Raw genomic sequence first — 8,767 nt, 5'->3', positions numbered from 1 at the left:
TATTTATTGTCAATATTTATTGCCACCAGAGTTTGCCATATTTTATTTTCAATTATCATTGTTCTAATCCAGGGATATTGAACCTATGGAACGGAACATATGAAAATATTTTTGGCGGCACGCTATTCTCATTAAGAACATTCACATTGTTGTGGTATATGTGTAAGAACTTTTTGTTTGCTTTTAAAGCAATATTTATTGGTACCAAGATCTAGGCGCAATGAAAAGATCTACCCCAAAGAGTCTTTTGGGGTTAGCTTATTCCTTTTTTCCTTTTCGATCTCTCTCACACATAGACTTAAAATATACTCATATAAGACACCATTGCAACTAGTAGCCTTGCGTGAGTGCTGATTATAATGAATAACAGCAAAAGAGATATGTAAATTTCTCATATTAAAAAAATAGTGCTGCAAAGCACATTTTTGACGACTAAAGAAAGTAATGTTAACAGCAGAAGTTATTATTATAGTTGAATAGATAGTGACACGATGCCATATGTTACGAAAAAGATCAGATTGCGTTGAGTATGAAAAAAATAAAAAGGGAGCATAAAATACTAACGAGAAAGAAGTGTATGGTCGGAATTAAGACTGATCTAAAAACATTACAGATGCATGTTTTGAGAGTGGCAGGAATAACTGTTAGTTAAGGGAGATTTTTCAGTTGGTCTGGCTCCTTAAAAGATTATTAGCCTGTAAATGATGACGATTCCTTTCAGATTTATAGAACACCTTAGATTACGTTAATTTTTGCAATTTTTGCTACACTTGAATACTAGTGGTTACAATTTATATCATATTTTCCTTCATTTCTGTTATTTAAACTAACTTGTATTAAGAATCGTTCGAACAATCTTTTAATAGCTAATCCTTCATTTTTATTTATTTATTCCCAATCCTTGTTTTCTAACTCCTACCTTGCTTTCTTTTTTTTCATTTCATCTTTATTTTCTACATCGGGAGTAAATTTTACTTAGAATCATTGAACCTAAAAAACAGCTTATATTTTTTAAGAGTCTAAAATATAACGGACCGAGCATCTGGGATAAATTCAACAACATTTGACAGATCGAAAGTAAATCTAGATTGAATCTAGACCAATTGAGAACACCATAAGATAGCGTATTGAGTTTTGTTGTACTTTTTTAATTTGGTGTTATCAGAAGTTCTCTTTGTCTCTCTTTCTATCTATATCCTACACTTTTCTTCATCGCTTTTTGGCACTAAACATAATTATAATCAGTGGTAACATACTGAAATCTTTAGTGTGACTCAGATAATGTTAAAGCTACCTCTTTAGCCTGACGTCTACCATATATGCAAGATTTCCGATTTTTTGTTCTCTTTTTGTTTGTAAATTTTTTTTCTTTTTCAATTGTCATGGCGTGTCATTTGAGCTACCCAAAATAAGGGTCTATCAAAATTTTTTCTGTCTTAAACTGCCATATGACTCACTTCTCGAGGTGCTTTACGTAAATATATTGGTCATTTCTGTGTTAGTTTTTGTTTTTATTTAATTAAAATTGTACAAAAAAATAGAAAATAATTTTCTACAATTAAATAAAAAAATGTACAACAACGGAAACGTAACGAGGGAAAAGCCTGTCTGACACATGCCAAATGCAACTTTGATAACCGAAATTATGTAACTTCGCACAAAAACCTAGAAAAATACCACAATTTACGATTTTTGTACAAAAACGACAAACAAATAAAAGAATAAACAAAGAAAAATATTTTACATAATTTCAAAAAAAAAAAAATAAAAAAAAGAATGGATAAAAATAATAAAGCAATTAAAATGTCATTGAACAAAGCAACAAAAAGCGTAAACAAGGTGGCCAGACTTAATTTAATGGGCACACTTTGAAAAATAAAAGCGGATATGAGTTTGGGTTTTTCTTCTTCTTACCGCATACATTTTTCGGGTTTATGGTTTCGATGGTTTCGATGGTTTCCTACATCTTTATCTCAGACAGACATTCCACGTTGAAAATCATAAAAATATGATTAAGCGCAGATGCGTGTGCATTTTTCAGAGATGTACGAATTATACGCAATATTGAGCTCAGCCCAAGCCAAGTAAATAAAGACCTAAAACCAACAGTAAAAAAAAAATCAAACAAAAACAATGCAACAAACCAAGTAAAATAAAACCAAAATTTATTTATGAAAATATAAGACAAGATATAAAATAAGATACAAAATATAATCATTGATTAAACACTATACGGCGCACACAATGCGCTGTTATAAAAAAATAAACGCAGGTCAGCGGTCAGGACGGTATGAAAACTACAACAGCCAACGGATAAACAACAACAAAATAATAAGAATAACAACAACAACATAGGAAGGGAAAGACAACAATTTCATAAGCCGATATCAGGTGGAAAATGAGCTGTCATATAAGGTGTTGATAATGAGTAAACGATTACTGAAAACATTTCTGTTTGTCAGTCTGTCTGTCCGATACTTTTCCCTATCTCGCTATTACTGTATCTTAAATGTATCTAAACACCTCACTTTGTATCTGTTTACCAATCAATACTGTTGCACTATTTGCGTTTTCAAAACGGAGCAAAACAAACAAAAGCGCGAACATATCTGCCCGATAATGAAATCCACTGCGGCGGATGCCATTAACACTGCTTGCTTTCCAAATTACATAATACAAATAGGCAATAAATAAATACTCGTACTGCCATTAGATAAAGAATGTCAGAAAAACAACAAAAAACAAAAAACTAAAATTACATAAAAAGTATACAATCTTTGATTATTGACATAATCAGAAACAGAATTTTCAACGTCTTCTGTTAGCTTTATGAGGAACTTTGGCGCTGTCATTCTTTATAATTCCTTATTGACATTTTCTCAGTTCACTCGAATAGCTTCTTCTATGTTCTAGTAACCGGCACGTCTTCCACGTTCTTCTCATAGTTGCTGAATATTTAAATTACGCCGCCCATATTTCCATAGGCTTGGGAAAATTTTTATGTCACAGCATATAACGTTCTGCATATAGAACCTCTTTCACGTAGAATCCGTGTTTCGTATGTTTCTCTTCACTGTTTTAAGCAATTTGTGTGCTTTTCTTAAATAAGAAATTTAAGTGATATGTCAACATCATAAATTAATAAAAATTCCTTTGTTAACCTTTAACGAATGCCAGCGAGTATCTTTCACTGTTAAAACATACTCTGGTTTCCTATACTTGGCGCACTTATTGAATGGTGTGAGAAACACAAACACAAACACAAATATAAACACAAATAAGTCGGCAAATAACTCATCATCCTCAAGACGTCTTGAATGTGAAAATTACTTCCTAATTAACTAAGTAGGTGGTTACCTTGTTTATGGATTTGTTTGTCAATACTAATGTCATTAACTATTTTAACCAGAATTCATTAAGATAATTTCTTCAGAATTCTGTTCCCTTTAAAATTAAGAACTCAGAGACTTTTACTTAGATAATATTATTGGGAGTGAATATAAAATCGTTATTTAATTTCAATATAAATATAATCTCCATTGCTCATGTCATATCCATAGGAGCTACCCCGTGTCTTAGAAAAAATCTGTTGATTTAATTGTTCGTGTATAATTTTTGGACTCAAACTAAGAAATAAACCCGTAACACTTCAACGCTTTTGCTTGTAGAAAATATTTTCTAATATATTTCATAATTTTTATTTTCGTTTTTAATTAAAACATTAAACAATAGTTATTAACTATAAAATCTGCAATATCATAGAGATATTTTCGGCAGTTGCAGTGCGGATAAGCTAGCCAGAAAGGGTGCTTCAGATCTCACTCGGAACACCTATGTAATCTAGGCATATCGTTAACATCATGCAAATTGTTACTGAGTTCTTTCTATGCTGAAACTTCTAATAAAAGATGGAAAGATTTGAAGATATGCAAGCATCTATATGCAATCCGGCCACTTTCAGGAAATCCAATATTCTCATTGAGATGCTCTAAAGAGATGTCAGTCTTATGGTAGATTTACTTGCAGGTCACTATAAGGTAAGATTAAATCTCCCCTTCAATCATAACTGTCGCAGCTCTGGAGAAGATGATGAGAATGCCCTTCATCTGCTCTGTCTTTACACGGCTCTCTTGCACGAAGGTGACCCAACACGTTAGGAGCCCCCTTTCTTGAGGATCTTGATCAATTAAAAAATATGCCACCAAACAGCATTTTGGTGCTTCGTCAAATGTTCTAGGTGTTTTTAAACTCTGAGTTTTCCCCTATATACGGTAGCACAACAGGCCAGTAGGAGTAAGTGGATCCGCGTGGGATCGTCGGTATAACCTAATCTAACCTACCTGCAATGCAGAAATATTTTCATACTATACAAAACGGCATATGTTGCAATATAAAGATATGACATATGCCACTGAAACAAAGTAGCTAGACCTTATATTATTATCCTTATTATTACTCCAAATAATTCCTCAAATTATTTGGCAGATCCAAAGCAAAATAAATACGAAAGTAAGTTCGTAAATTGGATCATTAATATAAAAAAAGGGAATTTCGAATGATATCTCAGAAATCTGATTTGAATGAAAGTCCCTGCTATTTATATATCCATACATTTATTAGTAATTGTTTTAGGGTATACGATAATAATTGTTATATTTTTACTACTAGTATTACAATTAGTACTATTAATTATATGTAGAAGAACAGAAACCTCCACAAACATGTTCAGTATAGCAAAAATAACATAGCATCTCTTACTTATCTCACTATTTTACTGATGCGTTAAAAAATTGCTAGAAGTATTTAGATTATGTGCTTTATGATGTTGATTATTATGATACCGCTTCAATCCATCTACTGGTTGTAAAACATACAATACTCTCCTCAAAATTAGGTAGTATGTGGAATCAAAGAGACCTTCAAGTAATTAAGAAGAAATCCATTTTCTTCTAGTTTACTTACCTATCTATGATGAGATAGAGATAATGCAGAAGCTTTACTAATTCTGCAATGACTGATTCTGTAAAAATGTCTTGTTGCTATACGTAGATATAAGCCATATTATTCACAAATCACTGAAATAACGAATTTTGATTCTACATAAATATTATTTACCCAACTCTATTATAGCAAAAAGAATTTCCATTAATAAATTAAAAAGCCATAATCCATTGCAACCAATAATGCAACTACCTCTTTAGTTTCTTAAGTTATATATATTATAACTATACAATCAGAATGCACATATATATAATAATGTATGCACATAATATATATAATATATGTAATATACACAGATTAAATTTTGATACCTTGAATCTCGAATAATCTTAAAATAGGACCCTGATTTTTTTATCATTTTTTAGACAACACTTTTTTCTATGAATTTATCATTTAATTTGGCATTTAAATAATAAATTATTGTTAATAAACTTTGCAAATTAAAATTAAATTTTTTTTAATTTTTGTTTTCCTTTTTTTATTTTATATATTTTACTGGTAATTCTTTTTAATCAAAAATTCAATTATTAAAAATCGTTTGACCTAAAAAATTAATATGAAAATTAATACTTGATTGTAATTATTGATCGTTTATTACATCGTTTGTATAATTTAAATCTTCTTATATATTATTAATATTTATGTCAAAAAATTATTTCTGCATATAACATTTAATTTTTATGACATTAAATTTTTTATTAAATAATTTTTGATCATAATTTTATAACTGGAAGACATAAAGGTTTAAACAATATTATTTTTTAAAAATAGATTGTAATTAAGTTATCAAATTTGAAGAAAACGTTGACTGCAGCCTCTTAGCAGCTACTAATTAAAATGACATCACCTAAATAAGTTAAAAAATATTTAACAATGTTAATTAATAAATTCACTTGATTTTAGAAATTAAATTTTAGCAATGAGGTTGCAGCTCTATGTTAAAATAAAATTCGTCTTTGGCCTAAAGTAACGATTTATTAATATTTATTTTAAATTTTAATATTATTTAATTATTGATGAAAAAAAACTCATAGTTTTATAAATTTATATATAATTAATTTATTTCGTAACATATATTTATGATAATACATTTAAAATAAATTTAATTTCCAAATGTAGCCTAAGTTAAAAAAATTTTAATTTTGCATATATAAATATTATATACGTATATGTATATATAGTATATATTTAACAACAGTCATTCTGTAAAAACTGCACAAATTTTTTAATTGTTTATTCTATGCCATATATGCTATGCTAAACCCACTATTTTTAATATTATTGATTCCTACTCCGACTCCTTCAAGACTTTAACCCTTTTGGAGTCCTTTTCAATAAAAGCTAGATATAGGTACTAAATCTTTTAACTGATAATTGAAAGACATTAGTAAATAATAGGGGAGTATATTTCTGTCAGTGTTTTTCAGAGTCTGCAGATGAGCTTGTCCGATGAAATACGTTTAAGTTTTCATTTCTTAGAATTATAGCAAACATGTCAACGTTCTTTGATATCATATTTGAAGATTTGTAGTTAATATTATATGTTACAACTAAATCGAATAAAAGGTTACCGTCCTTTAATCTAGTCTTTAAAAGGGGATAGTTAGTAGGAATCTGTCAGATAATATGAATGTGTCTTTTAGTCTGCATTTTCCAAAATATAAGGATGTACGTTTTTTTTTATCATCCTTAAAGGTTAGAGTCAATAAGAGCTACTAATACAAAATGAGCGGACATTTCATTCTGTTATTCACGAAAAGGTATAAAGCTTTTTTGACGTCTTTAAAAAATAGCAGTTAGTAACATAGAATAAGGGAACATTTACAAAATCTTCAGATTATAGTGACTTTTAATCCTGTCTTTAAGAAGGGTTTACATGGTTTACTCTTCATTTTCCAGATTGAGCAGACTTCAGCTTTCTTAGTAATTAATAAATTTACAGCGAAAATTTTAATTAATAAGAGCGGTGGGATAAAATGAATAAACATTTCTCTCTACATTTTGCAGAATGTGCTGGTTTCAGCCTCCACATATTTTTGAAAGATATTAGTTATTAGGAACGTGTCAGCGTTAATAAAACTTGGCTTTAAAAATTATAGTTAAGACGAACGTATCAAATAAAGTGGATGAGAATGTTACTCTAAAGTTGCCATCAAACGGTGGTGTTAGTCACCTATGATATCATACTTGAAACCTGATAGCTAACAGAAGCGTTTGTTATATGAAATAAGCAAATTTTTAATATGTTTATTACATAATCTGTAAGAAAGGATGCGGGGGTCTTTTATTGTATGTTCGAAAGATGGTAGTTAACAGGAACGATAAGTTAAACCGACTTTCAATCCTTTTTTCTCTATTTCACAGTTTATAAAGGTGTCATCATCTTTTTATCCCATATTTGCAATATAATTTTTTATTAGATGTGTTGAATATTTTCCTTTATTTTGTACTGAATTTGAAAATTTCACTTTTTATTTCTGTATTTAAAAAATAATCGATTTTTGATATGCTTGGTTGGTTGGTTACAGTGGTAAACCATTAGATAACTTCCATGTACCCTAATAAGTCATTTTTCGCCATTTTGTTACCACATTCCTCACAAGAATTCCTGATAAAGAAGAGTAAAGACTAAATCCATTCCGTCATATTTAGATAATTCAATAGGTCCTTTGCTTTTCCGTTGAACAGTCTGATAAACTATCAAGGACGTATGTTCCTAAAAACATATTTATTCTGAACGCCTAAGCCGGGCATTAACTGAGAAAATATTTTATGGTTTCTTCTTCCTGCAGGATTCAACAACATATGCAGTGAGTATTATGAGGAATGCGATTATTGATATGACTTCAAGACTGTCTTTTTAAAGTAAACACTCATGCAATGTTTGTAGTCTCGTAACCAGATGGAGTGTTTCGAATGTTCTTAAGAACTGAAGCAGTCTGATTAGATGATAATCCATAAAAGAGGCCTGATTCTCTTAGCGATATTAATGCATATTAAATTAATTTTATGATCATTTTAAGCTAAAATAATTTTCATAAAAAATGCATCATTAAGAAAATAAATGTTTCATAATTCTTAAAATTAATCCTCCCCTTATTGGAAAGAAAAAAACGGCAACAAATGCCTAACCTGTCAAAGATGAAACACAAATTGTAATGTTTGTGCAGCACATTTAAGTGTGTCGATATATCTTTTCATACTCATTTCTGTTCACTTTATCTTAACTTACTTAACTCAGATATATCGTATTTTATATATTGTTAAGTCATAATAAAAACACCCTTTTTAGCACTTTAGATGAAACGACCTTCGGATACGTGTTGATGGCACAAAGCAGCTACCTTTTCTTTTCATTTCGATACAAAAAACTACATTAACAATAACAAAACAAAAAATGAGCGAAGAACTTGAATTATTGGTTACTATGATACCATGTTACCCATGCTCAGATACTCAGATACTGAGATACTCGTACGTTAGCACAGTATTGTTGGCGTACTGTAAAGCACATTGTAATTATAAAAGTAATAAAGAAAAAATATTTGATGCCACATTAAATGTTTGCAGTACTCAGAGTTAAGGCAACAATATCAGTAAAGTAACTATTAACACAGAAGATATGAGTTTTATGTAAAAGAATTTAAAAAGTATCTATGCTCATAACATAATGTATCTGTAACTTTAAATGAATGCGTGTGTGTGTGTGTGTGTGTCTGTGTGTGTGTGTTGAATCGAAAGATTAATGGCTTAGAATTAGCTACTG

This window comes from Teleopsis dalmanni, chromosome 1 (assembly GCF_002237135.1).
Source record: "Teleopsis dalmanni isolate 2A chromosome 1, ASM223713v2, whole genome shotgun sequence".
Classification (NCBI taxonomy): Eukaryota; Metazoa; Arthropoda; class Insecta; order Diptera; family Diopsidae; genus Teleopsis; species Teleopsis dalmanni.
Note: the sequence above shows the minus strand (reverse complement) of the source record.